This window comes from Anarrhichthys ocellatus, unplaced genomic scaffold, assembly GCF_004355925.1.
Source record: "Anarrhichthys ocellatus isolate YVR2014 unplaced genomic scaffold, GSC_Weel_1.0 scaffold27, whole genome shotgun sequence".
NCBI classification, from domain to species: Eukaryota; Metazoa; Chordata; class Actinopteri; order Perciformes; family Anarhichadidae; genus Anarrhichthys; species Anarrhichthys ocellatus.
Window position 1 is genome coordinate 4,298,396 of NW_022280057.1, and position 24,342 is coordinate 4,322,737.

General features: G+C 42.3%; 1 protein-coding gene across 3 annotated transcripts in view; it reads right to left on the reverse strand.

Moving 5' to 3' along the window:
- Nucleotides 1–24,342, reverse strand: part of mid2 (midline 2) — a 132,332-nt gene that overhangs the window by 70,744 nt on the left and 37,246 nt on the right. Inside the window, exon 1 of one of the 3 annotated variants that reach the window (XM_031862710.1) lies at nucleotides 15,836–16,241. The exons of the other annotated variants lie outside the window; for them this stretch is intronic. The gene's annotated coding sequence lies outside the window, so the exon portion shown is untranslated. Of the gene's footprint in view, nucleotides 1–15,835; nucleotides 16,242–24,342 lie in introns of those variants that run through there. 3 annotated transcript variants of the gene reach the window in all.

Consider the following 24,342-nt stretch of genomic DNA (forward strand, 5'->3'; position numbering starts at 1 on the left):
GCCCAATGCGAGGACCCAGTGTGACTGCATGTGTATCTAGTGTATGTGTGTGCAGAATTGTTTTTATGCTTCAATTAAATCCAATAAGTGTTTCAGCAGTAATGGATTCCTCTACCACTTTATGATACATGACCTTGGAGAATGCCCCAAAATAAAAAACACTGATGTCACGGTTTGTAACATTTCGTAATCTTGCAAACATCGACACGATAAAAGAGGCAGTTCGTTTAAAAGCATTCACACGGTCCCCTGGGTGTATACTTGCAAGTGTATAAATTCACTTTGTTGACGCATGCATCAGCCTAGAGAAAAGGCATTTGTGGAACAAAGATGATTATCCTTGAATAAACAATCCACTTGTAAAAACTGAATTGCTCCCCCGTGAATTGTGGTGGCACAGCTGCAGAGCCAAAACGGGAGCTTCATGGACACTTGATGATGTTGGGATGAAGAGGCTGGTTGAAACAAAGCACCACACCTAGACCCCTGAACCAAAGACACGAGGGCTCTCCCACTGAAGCAGTTATACTTCATTTGAAAGGAGCATTGTCAAGAGCACAAAAGCTCAGATTCTTGCATTCCTGTATAGTAATGTTGGTGACCTTATTTACATCTAAACTCTTTTTTTTCATCTGAAATCCATATTTTATGTACATTTTCATATGTAACTGTTCTAGGATTACATTTATTGAATATCCCCTTTTCCATACATGGGGATTTATATAATCTCAATCTAATCTACAGACGGACAACCGTTCACGTTCACATTCAGAACCCAACAGACAATTGTGAATCAACAATTAATCCAACGCGCCTGTGTTTGTGGACTGTGGCAGGAAGCCGGAGAACCCGGGAGAAGACCCACGCTGACACGGGGAGATCATGCAAACTCCACACAAAAGGGCCCAAGCCAGCCAGCGTTTACTGAAAACATTGAACTTCAAAGACACGAAGGACGTGCTGATGTTCAACCAGAGCCAGATGTTAGAAATCTATCAAAGAGACTCGTTCCCTGGGTAGAAAGCAGAATAAAAGATCACTTCCAGGCGAGGCCATGCCTCAGTGCAAGGTGGATTATACGGTATGAACAAGGCGCATGTATGGACATCTATGTGGATCCCTAACCTGAATAAACACATTGACACACACACACACACACACACACACACACACACACACACACACACAGATGTACTTTGAGTCTGTGGTCACTCCAGCATCAGTAGACCCATCAGTGGCAGCTGACTCAACCTCAACACTGTGAGACTCTACAGTGAATCACCGGTTTTCATTGTCAGATTGACAGTAAATGTACCACCCCTCATCCACCCCCCAGACCCCCACCCCATCCCTCCACCAGCACTCCCACTACTCTCTGTTCCATGAGTGTAACTGGGATCTATCCATCTCACTGGAGGCTGTCAATCATAGGCTTATCACTGTAAAGGAAGAGGAGCAGTAAATCACACAGTTGAGGTTTAAAGGCCCCGGAGAGCAAGACGACAGTAAACAAGAGCAGCAGGGGGTCGGCCGTTTTCCTTTCGCAGGGGATTTAGAAAACACACCCTCAGACATTGTCATGGTATATCTGAGGGATGTTAAAGCTGGAGGGAAAAAAACCCATTTGGATTGTCATTGTGGGAAAATGCTATCACTTCTCATCGGTTACAGTTTTTCTTGCTTTTTGGTAGTGGGTGAAAAATAATTGAGACATTATTTAGGAAACAAATATTTTCAACAAGCCAAAGGTAGTGACTCATTGACGTCTTCTGCAAGAGATGGGAGAATTCAAATGAGTACAAAAGTTCCCAACAGATTACAGGACAAGTCAGAGCCCATTTATCAACACTTGTATTGTTCTGTAGAAAGCTGGGAAAGGGGAGTTTTGGCTTAGAAGCACACAAACTCCATTGATGTTTTTGATTACAGGTCTGTGGAGTACCTTACTGATAAAATGGTTGGACATTTTGGGAAATACTTTTATCGATACGCCTTCCATGTCTGTACACTAAATATGAAGGAAGGGCCAGAGGATGGTTAGCTTAGCTTAGCATTAAGACTAAGAGCCCCCCTACAGCTCACTAATGAACACATTATATCTTTTTGTTTCATTTTGTGATAAAAGAATGGCACTGGTCACACGAGTAGGTTTTGTCTGGTCACAGTGGCAGCAACACCTAACTTGTAATTGTTACGGATAAAACAAAAGAGATGCTAATTAATGAGCTTTCATTTTATTTTTTCGTCTGATAGAGCCAGTCTAGATGTTTTACACTGTTTCCAGTCCTCATGCTAAGCTGAGTGAACCGGCTGCTGACTGTAACTTCACATTTACAGCCGACACCAGAGTGGTATCAATCTTCCCAAAAATTCAAACTATTCTTTTAAACAAAGAAACTTGCCAGCTTCACTTCACAGGTATTTCAACTGAATCTTTGTATTTCTTTTAAATACCAAAACATTATGTTTTAACTGGCAAATCATAAAATGTTTGGGTTAAACTTTTCAACCCCAGTGTGCACTAGTACAATAGTTCGGGGTCTTCTGAAGGCCAGCAGCATTCAGGGGAGCCATCAGGTGATTCTCCAGTGGTTCAGGGCTGAACAAAGACAGATGCTATTCAACTGACAAGCCCAGCTTGTAGTCTGTGACCTCAATCTGCTGTGGACCTGTTGTCATGCTGAGCATTCCACAAATATAGCTCCAAACAGGCAAAAGAATAAAGATGCTGGTAACAAATTAAAGAATGTATCCGCCAGCTTGCTAACTTAAAACAGTAAAACAATACCAGGAGAGGGTCACTTCAGAAATGTATTCTGATACAAGTACCTGTTATTCAGTAACCTAATCCAAGTATCACAATATTAAAATACTGTGACTTGATTACTTTCCCATGCTTTTGGATTACCTCGATACCAAATATGCAAATAAGACAAGAGAAAGGAAGATGCTGACATTTAGCCATTATTTTGTACATAAAGCAGAAAAGGGGAACAAAATCACAGTACAGTACAAGTTATGCATTCCAGATCTGAAAATACTGTTATCATCCAAAGCCTGATTTTAACTTGAAGCAGCAGTGTGCAAACCATCCTGCTTTGCAATAACTTGCACTGCACTATGATTTTGTTTCCCCTTCATGTTTTACATACAAAATAATGGCAAAATGTCCCCGCAGTGAAAGCATTTTTTTTTACCAACATGGGCCACATCACCCATTATCTCCACCTGTGTGTGACAGCTACCTTGATAAACTGCTGCAGAATGCATGCTTGTCCATCTTTGTCTGAGACTCGTGTCATGAAGGGTCGTATTGTGTGTACATGGTAGTATATTGTTCTAATTACATAACGCCATTACATGTAATCCATTACTTCCCAAGCCTAAACATTACTTATTAAAAAGCTGAATGGAAGAAAAAAGAAAAAAGAAAAAGCTTGAAAAGTTTACGTAGCAGGAAAATGCTCAAACATGGCCCGACAAGATGGCGGCTTGATCTCTGTCTGCTTCTTTCTAAAACAAGGCGCTTTCATTCATTCGTTTATGAGGTAACAAAATACCATACCTGGAGTCAACACACGTCTCCCCACAGAGAATGGCTGGCCTGTTTGTGCGATGTTGGTAAAGCACAGACCCTCACACATTTTGGCGAGGCACAGGTACCAATCAAGGGTGCACACACTAACACGACTAAAGCAGCACTGCTGTATGAACACTTTCAGCAGCGGCCATGTTAGCCTCTGAAGCTCTGAAACATGGCGTTTATCCTAATCACCTCAGCTGAGCATTTAAACCAGAAAGAAACGGGACATTGTTTGAGTGTATTCAGTGGAATTTAGTCACATTAGTGCATGGAATGCTTGCATTTTTGGGAGGGCAATCTACTTCAGCAATTGGGGTTAAATACAGTATATACCCACGAGTATAGGACACATGTCAGGAACAGAACTGCTGAGTTTTGCCAGACACTAAGAGACTCCAGTTTAGTCACTGCTATGGTTTTGGAAAAAGGAAATGAGAGAACCTCAAGTTGACCAGAAGACACCAAACTGTACATATGATTTTGTAAGTGGGATCAAGGAGCACATTTAACTTGTTGCGTTACATTTCTGTGCAATCTTTGAAAGAAGCCATGTGTCTCAATGCAGCCGCTGCATGGGATAAAAAAAGAACGCTTCAGCATATGATAAACAGGCCAGGTTTTCCTTTGGCCATCCCCTTCAGTCTCGCCGTCTCCCTTCATCTTTTCCTCTCTTCTTCCTCTACTCTCACTCTTCTTACCGCCTCCACTTGCCCAATCTGTCCTCTCTCTCTCTCTCTCTCCGTCTTTTCCTGCCTTTCTCTCTCTCTCTCTCTCCGCAGCCTTCAGAGCGGTCTGGTTTCATCAAACATGTGATTCCTATTCATAGAATGTAAACAGTAATGCAGCCAAGCCGGTGTTTCCATTTCACATTCAGTGCAGTTGAGCAGGCTAGTTTAAGCTTAACCCTCTCACTGCTACATAGGAGACAGCTCCTATTATGAAACCAATTTCAAAATAAATCTACAATGTTGCATTTTGACCCATCTCAAGGTACTATGTTGCTTAATTCTTATATCCTGTTTGTTTCATTGACTTAGGATTGGTCCGTTTAAGGACACATCTACAAACACTGCACTGCAAATTGATTCGACAAGTCATGTATTTTATGTATTTTGTTTCAAATGATTTAGTCTCAAGCTGCCTGAAGGAGTCCTTATAAGGGAAACATTTCACATTTGAAATAAAGAATTTCAACAGAAGCCACATTTTCAATTGCATAGCAAGCTTCTGACAGTCGTCAAGGTCAGCCTGCTCTCTTCCACCACATCAGTGCAGTATTAAAAAGGCAGCAGGCAGAACTGTGACTCACTGTACAAGTTAGCTTTCCCATTCCCTGGTTACCAGTGTTGGCTCTTGATGGGGAAAACATGGCTGGGACGAGTTATCTCAGTCCACCTTGCCGTGCCTCAGTGGATGGAAACTCCTGTTATTATGCAACACACAACAGCGCAAGAAAATTCTGCATGAATGATGTTGGCACAATAGGAAACTGGTGTGTTGGTCCAGTTATTGACGTGTTGGATGTCATCCAAAGTAAGTTTTGGAACTAATAACATAGCAATGACATACTGATATTTCTTGTTTTTCCTGTATAAACTATTAATACAGTAGATGAGTTGGTATATAAAATAAATATTGAACCATTTTTTGTCATTATACTCAAATTTTTTATATTTTAACATGATTTTACATTTCCCCCAACTTTGAAACTGAAATAAAATTAGCTGTGCTTGTGAGTTCGGAATGATGCGTTGGTGTCTATTATTACAGACACAAATGACTCCTCGGGGGTGTCACTGAAGGTGCAGCTGGGTGGGGGGTCGTTGCACGCAGCCACATCCATTTTCACAGGCGGATGTGTTTTATATGCTTTTCACTGCTCATCACCAGTGCTGATGAGGGCTCTTTTGTGTGAAGGACATTTGCTGATGCAAGACACTCAAAATCAAATAAACAATCAGTTCTTGTCAAGTGCAAGGCCAAGCCAGACTTGCTAATTGGCTTAATACATTTATAGGCCACATGAAAGCAGAATGAAATGAGATTTTCACAGGGTTGTGACAGTGAGTAGAACACACCTCCTCTCTTTCACCCTCCACTTAAGGCATCTGCCTGTTACAGCTTGGCAGCCAGTGGGTAATGAAGCTAATACTGTCAGACAGCGTCTCATCAGCTCTCCGAGGCTTTCGCTGCGGCGGGGAGCCTTATCAGGCCTCAACACAACACCGAGTAGCAACCATGCCCCGGCCTCACTTCACGCCGCTTCCATTATTCATGTGCATTTTGCCCAGGTGAGAACAAACCCGGGATCAGAAGCTGGCAGAACGGCTTATTCGATATTTAGACGTGGCTGAGCGTGCTGGAGGGAGGAACGGATGAAGAGGAAACGGAGAACAGACGAGAGTTACCGCTACCTGTCAACAAAGGCAAACATGTAATTGGTGAGCAGGCTTCAAGCCCAGTGGCTAGTGTTGTGAAATGTTGACCCACGAAATCAGGCTTGGAGATAGATTGTGGTCAGTATCAAGTAGTTTCTCTCTTCAAATATTTAGCTTACAGGACTTGGAGTTTAAACGTTTCAAACTGACACTAGACAAGGATCCAGAATCATATGGTTTTTGTTAAAAACCTTTGAAACCTCGTCTTTCTTCTTGGCTGCTAAGGCCTATTAAAACTACAAAGTTTGCTCTCATACACAAGGAATATTGAACATTTTCAAATCCAGTTCACCTTGAATATCATCCAAGAGATACAACATTGATTCTGTTTTCTATGACTAGGCTCCAAAGAACTAATATTTCGGAGCAAAGCGATTTCACTACATGTATGGATAAAACAAAAAACGACATCAAATAAGATGAAAGAGGGAACAAGCACACGCTGCAGAACTCGAAACAATCTATTGTCTTGCCTTGATGAAAACAAAACTTGCTTGTGTTTACATTTGACTCCAAATCAGCTTCAATTTTTCTATATTTTCATCTGTGTGTGTGCATGTATGTGTACAAGAGCATGGCGCCGGGTTAATGGCTCACCTTTTACTGGTATTTTCTATATATATGCAAATTTACTCCACATCGTGTGAAAAAGCAATCCACGCACCATATAAACGGCCCATTCAGCTTCCAAAAAGAGGCTCTTTTCAGTGGGAAATTGCATCCTGTACACCTATATTAGACTGGAAGGCTGTCAAGGAAACAATAGCCCTCTGCATGAAGATTGACGATATATTCCTGAAAAGTTTTCCCAGTGTGAAAAACAGCTGACGTCTTTAAATGCATTTGTATTTGTGCTCTAAAGGAGCCAACTGACCCAAAAGGTGCCGAGCCACTTTATCAGTAGCTTGCCAAACTGTATTAGCAAATGATGTTGTCCAAGCTGGCGTTATTGATTGTAGAGGACGCAGATACTCAGGTCAATACCGAGGTCTCAAAGGCATTAACAATACTGACAACTATCCTTATTAAGAAACATTTCTGAGCAAAAACAGCCGGCTGTGCCAGAACAATGGATTTGTCTGCTAGAAAATAACATGGTTTGGACGTTTTTCCTCCTAAAACCAAAATGTCTCGGGAAGACACTCACGCAGCCACATATTCTGCCAGTTTGTGGCGATAAGATTGAGATAAAGAAAGACAAAGAGTCACAGACAGGATGCCTTGGTGGCGAATGTGTGTGTCCTGGTGTCTATGTATGCAAACTACCCCATGTGCATGCAGCTCCCTAAACCTGCAGCGGCAGCTGGGGCTCAATCTTCCAAACTGTCTGCACAGATTCCCAGCCGAGGGAAATACATTTTTACGCTTGATACAAAAAGATAACGCAGATGAAAGACTTGTTGGAGTTGTCTCTGCTGAATCATCCGTAACCTCATTACACACAGTAGAAGCAACTAACCTCGTTTTTTTGGGGACGACTCTGTCTCCCCCTCTCCCTTCCTTTCCCAATAGAGGTGCAAGGGGGATAAAAATAAGTGTGAAATGACAAAATGAAATTGACGTTTCAATATTTTAATCCCTAGATTGATTTTCCATTCCAGCTCTGGTGGCCTCAGTGCAAAAAGGGCCTCACTGCCGCAGCTCATGCTGCACGTTGTAGGACCATGTGTGCCCTCACATTGGCTGCATTTATCCAGATGCAAAGGGACATTTCTCATAACCCTTAGACTGAACTGAACTGAACTGCTCTGAGCTGTCAGCGGTGAGAATATAATGCTTGACCAAAAGCCATTAAACAAAAGCTGTCCTGCTCTAAGGACAGCATTCACCTTGGATCAAAGTCCGTATACCCGGCCCCAAAACACAACACATCCAGGAGGGCCATTTCCCACTTCAGCTGTGGATGTAGATGGTGCCATTAATAAAGCAGGACGGGTTTGTGATGTGTTACTATAGGCTTTTTAGTTATTCATTATGACCAGGTGTCAGGGGAAGAGAAAGGGAGACAGGAAAATACAGAAGTAAAGAAAGGAGGTGAAAAAAAACACAGCAAGGTCAAAAGAAATCCACTCAAAAATAGATCACACGCCCAGAGAGAAAAACAAAAAGAGCAATAAAGTGAGAAGTGGGAGACCTTCATCAGTGTGACCCAAGGGAGGGGGTTCCTGTCCTCTATCTCGCACTCTCAGTCTACAAAGTCTATATATACAGCGCTGTAATGTTTGGCATTTCCTTCAGGGGGGGGAGAGTATGAGCCATTGTTTTTCCTAGGCTGCTGTTCGATTGGCTCAGCAGGCTTCGAAATGTCGGAGGCTTGTAGCTCTATTTGTTCTATTAGTTTTATTCATCACTAATAAACATGCATTTGTTCCTTCTCGAGATGGAAAATACTGTTGATCCGAGCTCAGACAGACGTATGATGGATTGGGTTTTTTTACCCTTTGTGAAATATTGATTTGAACATGTTGTAGGTTGCCGCTGTGTACTTTCTGGGAGAGGAAACCGCATCACAACTAACCTGTCCAAAGGCAGATCCGAGCGTGCAGCTGCAGCAATGATACGCAACACATTATCATTGGAAACACAGTCACTAGCAGTGGCGAGCAGTCACTCTAAACTTCAGGAGCAGACACCCAAAGAGGCAGCATAATAAAATATCACAGAAATATGTAAATATATTCAGCCAATATTCAAATATAAAAGCCTTTTGGAAAAAAAGGGGCTACATCTACTTGGGCTGAGATAGAGTTAGCTTACATGCTCTCTAAAACATTTTGAATTATGCGTTTGTGATTTTAGAAAACAAAGACCCCCCCCCCCTTTAGCCCGCAACTGAAGCCGACGCAAATCAATAGGTTGTTAAACAATAGCTGCCCAGCGTTGCCGGCATTTTAAAAATAGCCATCCCCCACAGCACTGCACAACCAAAGAGAATAATTGTGAAGGTTAACAATGTCTACTGCTATATCAATATTGAACTGAACCGATGGGCTGGAGACTGAATAAAAGAGCTCAGTCCAAGGTTTCTTTTGCTGGAGGCAGGTTCACAAGAACTCCTACTCACATTAATGACGGGTCTGGATAAAATGTCCAACTTCAGTGGAGGTATTATATATTTTAAGGAACGAATAGTGTTACAACATATCATCCTGCAAGGGCTCTGACAGACGATCTATGTTTAGCAGAGAGTCTTGGGAGAATATCAGAGACTCCTAGAGATCGTTGTAGCTGTAATCAAGCAGCAAGAGAGGAGCTGCTTTTAGAGAGGTGTTCCTTAAAGATGCTTGCCGGGTGGATGAGTGTGTATGATGAAAGTATGTATGTGCGAGCACGAGTAAGTCGAGGAAAGAGCCATGTTTTTTCTACTCCTCTACCCCCATGACTTTTTTGTCTATGCTCTTTGCGGTGTAGCTATTAACGTTTCCCAGAATCCTGCAAACATCCTTGCAGCTCAAAAATATTTTTTCACGCCTCGTCCTGTTTACACCTACCCTCTCCAACTGTCTTTTTATAGTTATTTATCTCTCTCTGCCACCGTCTTCTATGGCCAATCCCACTACCTTTATTTATTTTTTTATCACAACTGCATCCTGTGCTGGCATTCGTACAGAGTTGTTCATCGTAGCTCCGTTAAATGGCCCAGAAATAAAGAGAGTGAGAGTTGGTAACAAGTTTCCACTACAGTTAGAAATCATAATGAAAAAACTTAATGAAAACTATATTCTAATGCAGTGATGTGTGAAGCAAGTTGGGTGTTTGTAGAATCTTCCATGATATCCTCAGATTAAAAACAAAAAACACAAAGACTGCTCACATGTCATGATGAAGTGAAGATATGTACAGTATTTACCCCCGGGTCACACCACCGTTCCTTTGGGCAGAGCTCGCCACCCTCCACCACCTCCATGGCTCCTGCGTCCTGGAGAGGAGGAGGTGTGGTACACTCTACCCCAACAGAGAGACCTCTCGGGTGGGCAGCATGACGGCAGAAACCTGGCCTTACCCCAAGCTCCCGGTGCCAGCAGGTGAGGTCATGGGAAACACGTGCGTCGCTGTCGGAGTATACACAGGCAGCTGGCTGTTAACTCCAGCATGGTGGGAGGTTGGACGCCTCCTCAGCTCAGCTGTTGCTGTTGGGTGGAAAAAGCCACATTTCTCTTCCTGTCTGGGTGGATTCTCAGGAGTTAGGCCCCAGTGTTTTGAGATTATATTTGTGTCTTGCACACGTCAGAGCAACAGGACAAGCTTAGGCCGCGATCACACCTTCATTTTTTGTTCAGTTCACAACCCAAAATATAACTTTGTCTACATTTTTGTGTTTAGTTGTTTTGGTTCAAGTTGTTTTGGTTCAGGCTGTCCAATTACAAGCAAGCAAAACAAAAGGACTTGATCATGGGACAAGGTTATTGGCAATCAGGAAGACACAATAAATCTCTACATCTTAGATAAAATTCCACTACGGCTCAACAAGGAGGAAGAAGAATTTTTTATATTCTATTGGAAAAATTAAATTCATATCTTCTCTCCGTCTCTGCCTTCCCACGCTTGCAAAGCTCCTCTCATCCACACATTTCCTTCATCACCAAACAACACTATCTAACCAAACAACTGAATCAAGCCGTTATGTTAATGTGGTCTAATTCAGTGTAAATGTCAATATTCATTTAAAGTCGATCTCTCCTTAATAAACTAAGCATCTGCACTCCTTTGCTAAATGCACCTCCCTGCTAACTGACTGAGACTCACCTGTTGAGGCACATTCCTTCAATGTTGTTTAAGTTCAAATGACATTTTTCTCAACTCCCAAATAAAACTGAAATGCCTCAGAATCGTCCAACGTTGCGTGCATGCAGCTTTAACATGAGAGATTGTTATTGTGGACAATGTTTCTGTCCAAGGTGCAACCTGCTGCAGAGAGCTTCTTTGGCTGAATAAGTTTCAAATAGCACCACCTTCAAGCAGCAATACCAGACAATTTGCAGCCTTATGGGATTCCAATACACACTGATGCTGTGTAGTCTTATCCAAAGTCTGTGGACATTCAGTCTTTACCCCAGGGGAACACTGCCAATAAACCTTTTACCTATAACGAAGTAAAACTGTCAACAATTCACCTGTTTTGTGACACATATTTGGAGCAAATGCTCCACATGGTCATTTATTTTACGACACTGGAACGGGGCATGCAACGTGCATGTTCACAACACTTGTGTTTTACAAGTGCAACTGAAAAGGTTGGCACTTGTGCTCGATGACACGGAGAGACGGGAAAGAAGGAGACGAGGAAAGAAAGTAATGCAGAGACAGGGGTGAAATAAGTTATAGCGGTGTTTGTCCTCCCTCTTTCTTTTAGTGTTTTGGGGTCTTCATGTGTTTCAGATTATTGGTTTCCAACTTCTCTTTCCTAGGTCAATGGGTTGTTGAATCTGAAATGCATGCAGCCTGTAGCCGCGAGCTAAAGCCTGGGCCTCTGCCTGCAGCTTATTGGCTTTCACTTGTTTACCTTCAGGGACTGGACCATGACATGTTCTCTGCCACTGCCAGTTTGTCATCTGAGCTGCCCCGGCCTCCACACATGTAAAGTTATAACCCAATAAGCAACGGCTCATATCATGTGATCCATTGCTGGCACTCCATGTTACAGAAGACATCGTACAGAATTTGGCCTAAAGTATGGTTTGCATTAGTAAGCAACCTGCAGTGAGTCTGTCAACTTCCCAAGTTTCCTTCCTAAATGGGCCCACAATCCATTTCTTTGGGTCATAACATATATAGTTTGGATTCCCTTCAGAAGACAGTCAAAATCCTGCAAGCTCAGTTTCTGCTGTGAGATATTAGTCTGGAAAAGATCCACTAAGTATCGATCGAGAGAAACAGCATTCTTCAGCATTCCTCGCAAATGTATTCTCTATAGTCTATACCTTATTATATGTGAGCTCTGCTCAGAAAGCACTGCTTGCCAGTTGACCAGCTGGGTGCCACTGCTCAGTCCCAAGTCTGAACTTTTCAGTTCAAGCTGCAGTGAGGTGGATGTTTAACACCCAACCACCATCACCATAAAATCCCATTAATATTGTTTTTTTTTTTACCAGAAAGAGATCTACATGCAGTGTGAAATGTATGCGGGAGACAGGCTATGCCGGCAATGAAGAGATCAAAAGGAGTCTGGAAACAAAAACAGGAGAGAATCTGTCGCACCATACATCCATCCATGCCACGTGTGCCTCGACTCCCACATTCATCCCCTTGATCCATTCTATATCGCATAGAAACCATTTCCTCTGCTCATGAATGCTCCCCATTAATAACTTGGCATTCTGTTAGTTGCAGTTTTTGTACACTCCATAACTAATTACTACAGCTATCACATATAAATTGCATGCATAATACCACCTCCATCACAATAATCATAACTGTGGATATAAAAGTGAGTCATTTTTTTCAGTGAAAAGGAGATTTAAATTGTCTTTGTATGACTAATATAAACATAAAAGGCATTTACTTATCTCCACTGCTGACTTCTGCTCAGGCTAAACTGAGTTGCCAGTTATTGCCAATTATTTGTGACGGCCTCAGTCTATTGCAGGAAGTACGTTGAATGGGATATGCAATTTTTGTTCTCAATGTATGATTTTCAACAGAATGAGTCAGTCTCTTCTAAAACAGTGGTTGGTTTGCTCCCAGGAATCACTCTGTTTTGACACTTCTCATTTAATATAACTAGAGCCACACTTCCTTCTTTGCTGTGCCAACTCTTGTGGTTAATAAGAAGCTCGTTACAGATCCCTGTTGCTTCGTTGCATATGTAGATATATTTTTTGAACGGAGCTTTCTATCAGTACAAACGCAATGGCAGCTGCTTTACACAGGTCAGACGTACACAAGAGCATTCCATACTGTGATTATACCAACTTCAATGCTCCAAACATATCACTTTTGTACCCAGCATAAAAGCATGGCCTCGTGGGTATTGCTGCTATTATAAAAACAGACAAATCCAAAGAACACAATAATAACACAAACACTGAAACCTAACACAGCATATTCATATACAGTCAGATGATGTTGTGTACTAATAAAAATATTACTGGAAGCAGTGCCAACTTCAGACTGTCTCAAAGTTTCATCAAGGTAAATGGAAGACCGGAAAGACCTTTTAATGACACTTAGAATTAGACGTACGACTGATTAAGATGAAAGAAGTTCTGCCAACCTGGGCTCATTTCTAAGCTGCTGAACAATAGTCTTTATTTTAAAGTCTTCAAGGGCTTTTGAGGACCTTGAGTAAAGGCGAGGAACACAATATAATGTACGATCTAATAAGAACCTGCAGACACCATGATAAATCAGCGACATGGCACAAGTCACTAACTGTAACAAATGGCCAGAGGGCAATCTGAGATATATATTATTTTAGATATTTTAATTAGCACTGTGGGAAGGAAGGACAGAATAAGACCAATTATATGTCTGCTGTTTTAGTGAAGTGCTGTGCTGTGTTATTAACACCCTTTTTATGGTCGGATTGTTCCACTCACTGCAAAGAACGTGAAAGGATCCAAAGTAATACTTATTATGTGTATTATTTTCCAGTTCCTTTTTACAATTCTCATTAAAGAGAAATTAAAAGGCAACTTTTTTTCCTGAACCCGTCTTTTACAACCCAAACCATGACTGCAGCACGACATCCGGCATTAAAGCTTTGTGTAATGTCAAACGTATCTCCCTTGATCCATTAAATTCAATGGGACAACAATGTTTCCTTAAAGTCACCAGTGTCCCTTAATCTCCTTGCTGTCTTTGTTGAATAGACGGAACTTTAGGCACGGAACGCCAAACCAAATAGATTAATAGCGGGTAAAGCAGACAGAGTGAGCTTTGCAATGTGCCTTAGAGCACTGACAGGGAACAGCACCTTTTATTCCTCAGAGGGAGAAAAGAGAGAGAGAGAGAGAGAGAGAGAGAGAGAGAGAGAGAGAGACTGAGGGAGAAGGAGAGAGGAAGGAGGCAGATGATTGATGCATGGATAAACCAAGAGAGGGAGAAATGAGAGGGAGGGAGGATGAGAGAAAGAGAGAGAGAGAGACAGAGAGAGAGAGAGAGAGAGAGACCACAGGAAAACAACCCTAAAGATAGACAGTCAGGAAAGAAAATGTATGACTTCTGAAGGTATAAGTGGCAGCCTGGAGTATTGACTCTAGTTTATTTGAGATGGAAGCATACATGAGTGTGCCGATGTGTAATCGGCCTGATGAGCCATGTTGTGTAATGGTACGAGACGGGGCATCTCTGAGGCTTTATGGCAAAAAAAACTATGACTACTACTACAGTGTACTTATGGGACACACAGGGTTGATTGGGTTTGTGCTCTTAGTCCACCTTGCCGAGGTTTTGCTTCGCTCAAACAGATGGCGGCGAGAGAGAAAGAGAGAAAGAGAGAGGCAGAGTATCAATCTGGAAACAGGACTTGAGATTCAGCAAAGAGCCACTGATTTAAGTAAAGGTTAGAGACACATAAAAAGCAGCTCACTTCTCAACCTAACAAGGGTGCTGACCTTCCTCGTTAATGCTGCAAACACTTCAGCACACATTCAAAGCAGCCCAACAACAGGCATGTTCCCTCACGCTGTCAGCTGAGCTCAGCGGGATCATCACAACATAGTTCAACACCGCATGAGCCGAGTTATGTGCAGCGACACTTCAACACTCTGCTGACAACTTTGTGCATTTCATCACAATTTGACAGGGTATTAATTCTGGGGCACCGGCTTACTTCTTTGATGTTACCCAGTGGCAGATTTGTTTTTGATTTTTAAGTCAGTGTTCATTGCTTCAGACCAGTCGAAGAAAAACAAAGGAAAGACTCTATGTAAAAACTGCATGTGCATTTCTGTCAAAAAATAGATAAAGACATCTCGACTCTTACAAGGAATACAGGAATATTACTGTGGAAAATACAGACACAATCACAACAAGTTCACTGTCAAGTTTCAAAGACGCACCTCAAAATCTACAAAAATGTTACAAGAACAGTTCAGGCCACTGCTTTTCTGTTGGAAGAATGAGGATGCCATGAAGATGCTTATATCATTCCCAACAAAACCCTAATAAAATGTAAAAAATAAATGTAAAAGGTGTCTGTTTCAGCTCTCCAACTGAGCCTAAAACCCCCAAACAGGCAGAGGGACGGAGCTGGTTCACATGCTTTAGCATGACAGTAACACATGAATCTAACTGTGAATCATTCTAACAACACGCGTCTGCAATCCTCTGCGCAGCAGGGTAGCCGACACAAAGTAGGGTCCGGGACTTATGGTCCTGCAGTTACAGGGGGCTTCAAAGCAAAATGTAAACAATTATGTAATTTCACTAAAATAACTGGAAATGATCCCAGTGAGAAAACCAGTTGATTTAAATGTGTCAGTCAGCACACGTTTATAGAGACAGAATGCTGCTGTCTAATGTGGCAGCTTACTAAACCAACAACACAAATCTGTCCATATATGGCAAAAATATCCGATTGGCTTCGCGTGCTTTTTAGACATGATTAGAGACACACACACACACAGGTGTCTAAGTTTGAGCATTATACCAGCAGCCGACTTCAGAAATGTCCGTCTGAATCTGGTCCATTCAAAAGATACGACAACTCCCAGAGGATGGAGGAAAACACAACAACCGGTACCCGTTTCTATTTCCCGTGCGCCTCTCTCACCCCGGCGCCACAACTAAACCCTGAAACCCACACAGCACCAGAACCAGAGCCAGAACCAGACACCTCTCTGCGCGGAGGGGAGGGGTAGTAGACACCTACCAGCTTTGCATGCCGAACTCTCTTTTCTTCTGTCATCTTGAAAGTAGCCCAAAACGAAGTTCGAAGAAACACGGGAGAAGCGGACAGACAGGAGGGTTGGATACTGTAGAGGACTCCCTTCTCCCCAAGTCTGCGCAACAAAACCAAAAAGACCAGCCCGGTGCGTTCAGTCAGCGGGGCTGCACCGCTCCGCTAGAGACAGCGCCCTGCAAGCGGAATATTCAACTTTGGAAAAATGAGAGAGGGAAAGAGACAAACAGAGCGAGAGAGAGAGAGAGAGCGCGAGAGAGAGAGAAGCCAGACAATCACAGGAAAGCGACTCCTCCTACACACACAACACAAAAAGCAAAAGCCAGCAGATAGAGCCGCGTCAGTGCTGACCAGTGCCGGCCGCGTTACTCCAAACTGAAACGACTTGTTGTCACCATAGCCTAATAACTCCTGTGTTGAGGGGCAGCAGACTACACGTCACACTCATGCATACAGTTGATTGGATAATCACCTATAAATCGGAGGGCAAATGTTGGTGACAACGGACTGGTTTACGGCTTGTGGAATGAAGTTGCCTGACAGCAACCAGAGATGCTGCCTAGTAGCAAAAGTCACGATGAGGTCACACATCACCTTCACAGAGAGGCAGTTAAGAGTAGATGACAGCAGTTTTCCAGCCTGCATGACGAGTCAATTAATGACCACAATCCTCTTCATTTTCTTGTGCTGGAAAATGATGCAACCGCGGGTAATAAAGCAGGCCTCAGATATTAAAAGCCCTGCGTTGTTCATTAGCCTACTATCAATAACTAAAACAGGGAGGTAATACTATGTTCAATTGCAAAAGAAAAAGGACCCAAAGGCGGCAATTAAAATATTCATAGATTCAAATTTGGGTTTATAATAACGGCGTTATCGCACTTTAATTTCCTGGATAAATTACATGATTACATGATTGTCTCTGTGTCTGTGTGCCATAATGCCTGTGTGTTTTAGTGTGAGTGTGATGCTACTACATGACAGTCAGTCTGTTACTTAATGGTTGTTTATACGTCCCACATTTTCATTGTAGTACTCCCATCGAATTTCTAAAGGATAGCACACACCGGAGACATCCTAAACTACCAAAAATATATCAGAGAATCATGACGACTTTGTTCCGAGCAGCGGGTGTGATGTCTGTGTCTGCAAGTGTGTGTTCTGCTGCTTTGGTGTGTGTGCGCGTGTGTGTGTGCGCGCTTGAGAACGGTGCAGAGGTTAAGAGGTTTTTGCAGAGCTTTCCAGCAGACTGCTGTTGTGTGCTGCTGCTGCTCTCTGCCAGCCTGCCCTGCTTCCATCCGACCTAACGCTGCCTGTAGTACCGTTCCTTCTCCGTGCATTGCTCTCTGCATCTGCCCCGCGGGTAAACTGTGAGTGCCTTATGATAACAGACAGATGTAATGAGTAATGTAATATTGATGTAAATGGTACTCAAAACTGATCGCATACTGCTATAGGCACTGACAGAGTTTAGGAAGGTCTATTTGACATTTCAACAAACTGTATTAACAGTGTGTAAGTCAGAAGATTATATGCATAATCCCAATAAACCAACCTTTACTGAAGTCACTTTTGAGGCATCACTGGTCATTTTTATAGATCAAAAGTAGACTTATTGGACACTGAAGTCATACAGTCAGATTTCGGAAGTATGAAAAACATGAATCTAATATGGAGCTTTGATTCTCTGCCCTGACCCGATTGGTTACGACCTGATCCGCTGGGTATAATATGAATTACTATGTTTTCATTAGAGCATCGTCACCTTTAATTAACAATCATTGAAACATAGGAAGCGGATCCTCCTCAAAAGAGTCTACCCAAGAACGGATAAACCAAACACTGGCTCTGGAGCGGGTCCTTTCGCGTTTTTTTACGTTACCTGAAGGCCACGGAAAGTTCTCCGACACGCTTGGAAAAGGGAGTGGTGAGCGGAGGGGTATTCAGTTGGTTGCAATCTGCAACCTCACCACTACATATCATTAAATCCTACACACTGCTCCTTTAATGTATTTTTTAAATGTCATTTTTTACAGTGGAAATTTGCGTGAGGGCTTTGGGCCAAAACTGCTGCAGTCATTCAGGGTTGTGCTCGGACAGAAGCTATGCAGGTCATAGGGTCGGGCCCGATTTTTCGGCCTGATCAAAGCTCTGATCTAATAGTTTACCACTGAGTCAAATGAGCCTCCAGTGTAGTAAGCATCAGTGGCATGAAGGTGTAACACAGTAGCCGCAGTGGGTAATTAGTGCCAGACGAGGTGTGGCCCGACAAGCAGGTGTGGTCTACAACTGTCAACAAGAGCCACCCCAAATCGTCTGTTTCTTTGAGCTTACTGTTTACTATATTTACCTGTCAGCCTATATTCAATACATCTACAAATACATATGTTATGCCTTTTCTTGTCTTGATAACTGTTTGTGGATACCGTCTTTTGCAAACCCTGTCTTCCTGTCTGCAGTAAAATCGGCCTCCCAGTGTGCAAATCGTTCTCTACTGTATATGAGTCTATCTGACAGATGCTTGTCTGTGCTTGTTTTTCCATCAAAGATATTGGGATATCTTGTCACTGAGAAACCAAGGTGGTGTTTCCAGACAAACCGACATATTTTCTGTATGTGGTTATAAATTGTTATTGGGTTTGAGCAAGTATGTATTAAACTTGAATTCCCACCGAGGGTATTTTGGATCTCAACAGGTCTTTTATGCTTTGAGCCTGACAGAATGGTTGGCTGATTGACTGCACAGATTTAGCCTGGATCCAGCTCCAGGCATCCACCAGTGATGTCACTCAGATATCCTCACTAACCACGTGGACATTGGATTTTTGCGACTGCCAATAGTGAAGGAGGCAGCCTTGGCCTCGTCCAGGACTCTAAATGAACTCAGTCATCTGTGGTGCTGGACAGAGAGGATGTATGTTAACTTGTAGTTTGTGCAGAGCAACCACTTGCTGCTGTGCTGTAATTGGTCAGAGGTACGTTATTGATCATTTTGATGGCAGTCCATTCCATTTCTTTTTTTCAGTCTTTCACGCTATCTTCAGCCAGTGAGACTCACTTGCTACTGCAATACTAGCTGGTCATTACACCATACTGCATGTGACTATAGCAAATTTAATTAAAAAATCCAAAGCCTGCAAAACCAGTCCAGGTAGTCACATTGAGTCTGCCGTTACGCTCACATGGAATACTATGGCATAAACCTTCAAGTGGAAGGTTGTGTGTTGTTACTGTGGGTTGTTAAATGTTTGTGGCATTTGGACTTTAATAGAAATAAGATGGGATGCTTTACCCTCTGAAGTCCTTAAAGTTACACTTAAACGTTGTGTGCCTTTCTAACTGGTCACTTAGCCAGCTGCAAACTATCTACTGTAGCATAAAAGTGCCCAAAATGTCCTCTGTGCTGCTGTAGATATACTATCTTGAGTAGAATCCATAAACAGGTCAAATCTGTGTCACATTGGTGACAGGATCAGATCTAAAGCAGGTATGAGAAAACTAAATCGTAGCTGGCAGTGTAAAGCAAACTGAAGACACGGTGACCTAGTCTGATGAAATAATGGTGTGTCCTTTGAATGACAACTGCTCTGTGTATGTGTGTGTGTGTGTGTGTGTGTGTGTGTGTGCTCAGTGGAGGGAATGCCCAGACTTTCTTATCATAGTGCCATTGCCTTCTTCACCCTCTGGCTCCACACCAAGACAGGCTGGAGCCGAACACAGGCTGTCCACAGACACAGAGCCGAACCTAAGGAGGGACTACTACTGTACAAAACTTAATTATTATTTCATTAACAAAAAAAGCAAAGCCTGCAAAGGAGTTCAGGTAGTCACATCGATTCTGCCGTTACGCTCACATGGCATATTCTTTCTACTGCATACATATATCCATCACACCCTTATCATCGCAGAGGCGTATCTAAGCTGTCAGTCTTTTGCTGCCGCACCGCTCACCTGAAAGCTACACTGTTACTTGCTGCTACTGCCGCTGGAGCTCCTTGTCATGCATCATTTTAAAAGGCCCACATCAATCTCAGCAACCTGTTCAGTCCACCCGTTGTTCTTATTTCTCTATTTTGTGCCTCCTAGTGTTCCCGTCCTCCTGCCTGTGACCCATAAATAGATCTCAATGTGTCATCTTGAAGGATGTCTCATTTCCTAAAAAATGCATGTCGAGGAGAGAGGAGTCTTACCGGAGGAGCTGTGAGCGAGGATGCACGGGTGTATCCTTTGCAGAAGACGTATAAAAGAGGTGTGACACCTTATGCCATGTCGTGAATTGAATTAAAAGCAAATGTATAAGTTGTTATGAACACCGTTATGCTCATCTGACAGAGATCATAAAAGACAGCGGCAGGCTATATCAAACACAATGGACAGATGAAGCCGGCCATACTTCATAATTAACTGACGTCGCTTTAAAATGACGGCCCCAAAGCCCCGCTGTCTCATTTTGTTTACAACTGTTGCCTTGACTCCTCTCTCCTCGTGTCTCTTCCTTGCCCCATCTGCTGGCATCTCAAGTGGGAGGGATTAAGACACGAGGAAAGGAATCGATGACGAACTCTCAACTTAAGTTGGGAACATCAGTTTGACATGCAATAGCTTCAATTGTCACAGCACTTGAAATGATCTTAAAAAAAGTCAATTGGGAATCAATACATTTTGTCACAGGTTGCTGGGACACTGACTTACTGTATGGCAAAATTAAATTGAAGCAGCGTTTATTTGACTGTATTTAAATAAATAACGGTTCCCTTAGAAAACAAAATACATGTTGAAAAATGTGATGAAAAGACAGAATGAAAGACAGAATGAAAGACAGAATGAAAGACAGAATGAGGGCAGGCATGAGGACTGAAGCTGCTGTCGACAGAAGACAAACCGGCCACTGGAGACTCGGCCTCACTATTGTGCTACAGTGGCCCAGGCATGGGTAATATTACATATCAAATTACCATCAGTGCCAGTACTTTAACAATGTGTGTGTGTGTGTGTGTGTGTGTGGTTGCGCACTTAGAAATGCTCGACAAATCACCAACACCACCACACAGTGTGTGTCCAGAGGAAATGCATCAGCTCCTCTCTTCCTCTTTCCTCTCCCAGCCCACAAATCACCGGGGACTTATTGTACAGCACCAGGCTGTCTGTGTGCTGCAGCAACATGAAGGGATCGGGGAAAAACACTCGCAGCAGAGACATGAAAAAAACCTTTGTTCCCTTCAGAACGGAGCAAGTTTTCGATCCAGTGCAGAAACCTCAAGAGGGTGATCTGGTATTCTGTGCCTGCATGCGTCTCTAACTATTGTGGTGTTATAATACGTACAGTCCTCAGTAGCCGTGGCAATCATTTTATTTCACTCCAATTTTATTGAGCTGTAATCAACAATTGTTTGATTACAAATCACTCTCTCTTAACCTGGTGAGATAGCTGGGAGATGTAACATGGCACTGTGAACATTTTGAGCCGTCTCACGTCCATTTGGCAACAAATGTTTTAGTAATCTAACATCGCTTCATGATGCACTTAAAACAACCTAAATGTATTTCTCCATTACTTTAGTGGGATAAAATACTACAGGTTGGTACGTACACTTTTAAAAGGGGTTAAAAATGTCATCCTCTAGGCCATGCTTTTCTTCATTTTAACTTCATTCCCTCAAAACAGATCAATACAATACTCGGAGGGCAGAAACAAACAAGTTGCTGGGTGTGGCATCGCTCCATCAACTTTCCATTAGTCTCGCCATCTCAAATCTGATATTTTTTGCCAATAGAGTCAGACTGCAGACATTCAGTTTTCACTTCAACCTACACAGACAAAAACACCATTCATTTTTTGTATTAGAAAATAATTTAAGTGGAGAATTGAAAGCACTACGTGTTGTTAAATGTTGGCATTTTTACTTTAATAGAACTGAGAGGGGATGCTTTACCCTCTGAAGTCCTTAAAGCTCAAGTTAAACATTGTGTGCAATTCTAACTGGTCACTTAGCCAGATATAAACAATCTACTGTAGCTACAAGTGCCCAAAGTGTCCTCTCTGCTACTGTTGACATACTATCTTTAGTAGAATCCATAAACAGGTCATATCTGTGTCACATTGGTGACAGGGTTAGAGCTAAAGCAGGTATGAGAAAACTAGATTGGAAGACAAGGTGAACCAGTCTGATGAAATAATGCTGTGTCCTTTGAATGGCAACTGCTGTGTCTGTTACTGTATATGTGTGTGTGTGTGTGGGGGGGGGGGGTTGCGTACTCTGTGAAGGGAATGCCCAGACTTTCTTATCATAGTCCCATTGCCTTCTTCACCCTCTGGCTCCACACCAAGACAGGCTGGAGCCGAACACAGGCTGTCCACAGACACAGAGCCGAAGGGAGGGACTACTACTGTACAAAGAGGGACTACTACTGTACAAAAAAAACACAAAATGATGAACATACAATGTCCACTTTACACCCGTTTACGCATTCCTCATCAGGTCATTTGGATGGACATAGCAGCAGGTTAGTGGGTGTTTGTCACCAACAGCATAATCTTCATTTGTGAAATAAGAGACACACCACTATACAACCCAAGAAATGAGAATAATATCAATTAAAATTGCTGAAATATATTCAGATAAAATTATCCGACTAATTATTTGACCTTTGCAGCTGAAATACGAGCTTGGACTCATTGTACACACCCAGGACACATTGACAAATATAAACTGATTTAAAGAGCATTTATAGCCCCATAACACCATTTGTCATAATTAAAGTGCTTATCTAGTCAGTAATGTTTCTAAAACATAATTTATATTAGATAATATTAAAGAATTGAGATGCATTTGGGGGCTTTGGGCCACCTCATTAAGATTAGCAGACGAAAAACATGCACAATCAATTTGTCAAAAATAGTTTCATAGTTTAACATTAAGTTAATCTGCAGAGTACGAGCTCACTATACGTTGAAATATGCAATGATGTGTCAGTGCACCACCTAGAAACTTGAGTCCTTGCTGTCATTTTCAGAGTCTGGTGTTTGGAAACATTATCGCTTTTGTCCACAGGGACCGCCAAAACCAACACAGAATTAAAGTTCCTCGTAGCAGCTTTCACTAAATATTATCACGACCACAGTGCATATAAAAAAGTGAAACAGAGAAGATAAAAAGTCAGATGGTCAACCTTATTAGTAAAAATAATCAATCATAAATCCAAAACCAATACATATCATCACAAAACAGAAACACAATCCAGCACCAAGCATTCTCTTTGGAAGCCCAACCAATGTCTCCTGACATCATTGTAATACTCCTGTAACTCCAGCTGATATGTATTACCACGGCTGCCTGAAGCCTTCAAAAAGAATCTGGACTCAAATTCAGCTCTAAATTCGTGTTTCCATAATGTCACGTTTGTGTTTTCTGCTTGAGTGGCTGCCCGGCTTGGGAACACGAAGCTTGTTGTCAGATGTCAGAATCTTTAGGATCACACGAGCTGCTTTTATTCATTCACTAATGATTGTTTTGGTTTACCATAACACTGGTGGCCTCGCAGCACCAGACTGTATCACAGTCAGCAAAGTGGTTGCTTTTCAGAGGCTAGACCATGACTTGTTTGTGTGTGTGTGTGTGTGTGTGTGTGTGTGTGTGTGTGTGTGTGTTGCAGTTAGGTTAAAATACAGCCCAACTGGGACACATAGGCAATAGCTCTTAACAGTTAGTGGGTCCCCATACTGCAGTGGTGCTATTAATATTATATATTTTACTTTATAATGACCTAATGAACTGCGGGGGGCGGATCTAAAATGGCTCACAGAAACAGCAGTGTGAAGCAAACGATGTGCAGAAAACAACCTGGGTGCGTGTGTGTCTGAACCAGACATCACAGATGTGGTAGAGGGCAAGACGTGGGAGTTAGACGAGCACAGCACTGAATTATTTGACAGCAACCTACAAACTTCCCCATATAGTATATGATATTCATTCTCTTATCTATGGTCCACACATCCAAACAAGATGATTGATTTGGTGAAGGAGCACACACCTGTTAACTATAAGAAAATAGATATGATTGAAATACAAATGGTTGATATGAAAGGTGCTAAATTACATTTTCAGAGCATTAATATAGCGGCAAACAACTATTTTCCTCGTGCAGATAAAGAGGAGTAGTGTCTACCTGAGCAGAGAATGATGTCGCTCTCCCTCTATGTGTGTTGGAACGCGAGCTTCTCCTTTCTTAGCCTACAAATATTACCGATGTAAACTATTTGGAAGTCAATTCGATTTGAGAGTGACAGCTGGTTTCAGTGTTTTTGATGTGTGGCAATGGCACTACGCTTCTGATTACATTTGGATCACGGATCAGGCCTTTAAAAGACATTCCAAAATAGAGTGCTGCTTAGTATTGGTCAATTATGTAGATATGGTCAATTATGCAAAATGAGTATCACACATCCCCTGGGTACCACGGAAGCCGTTTAGGATTAC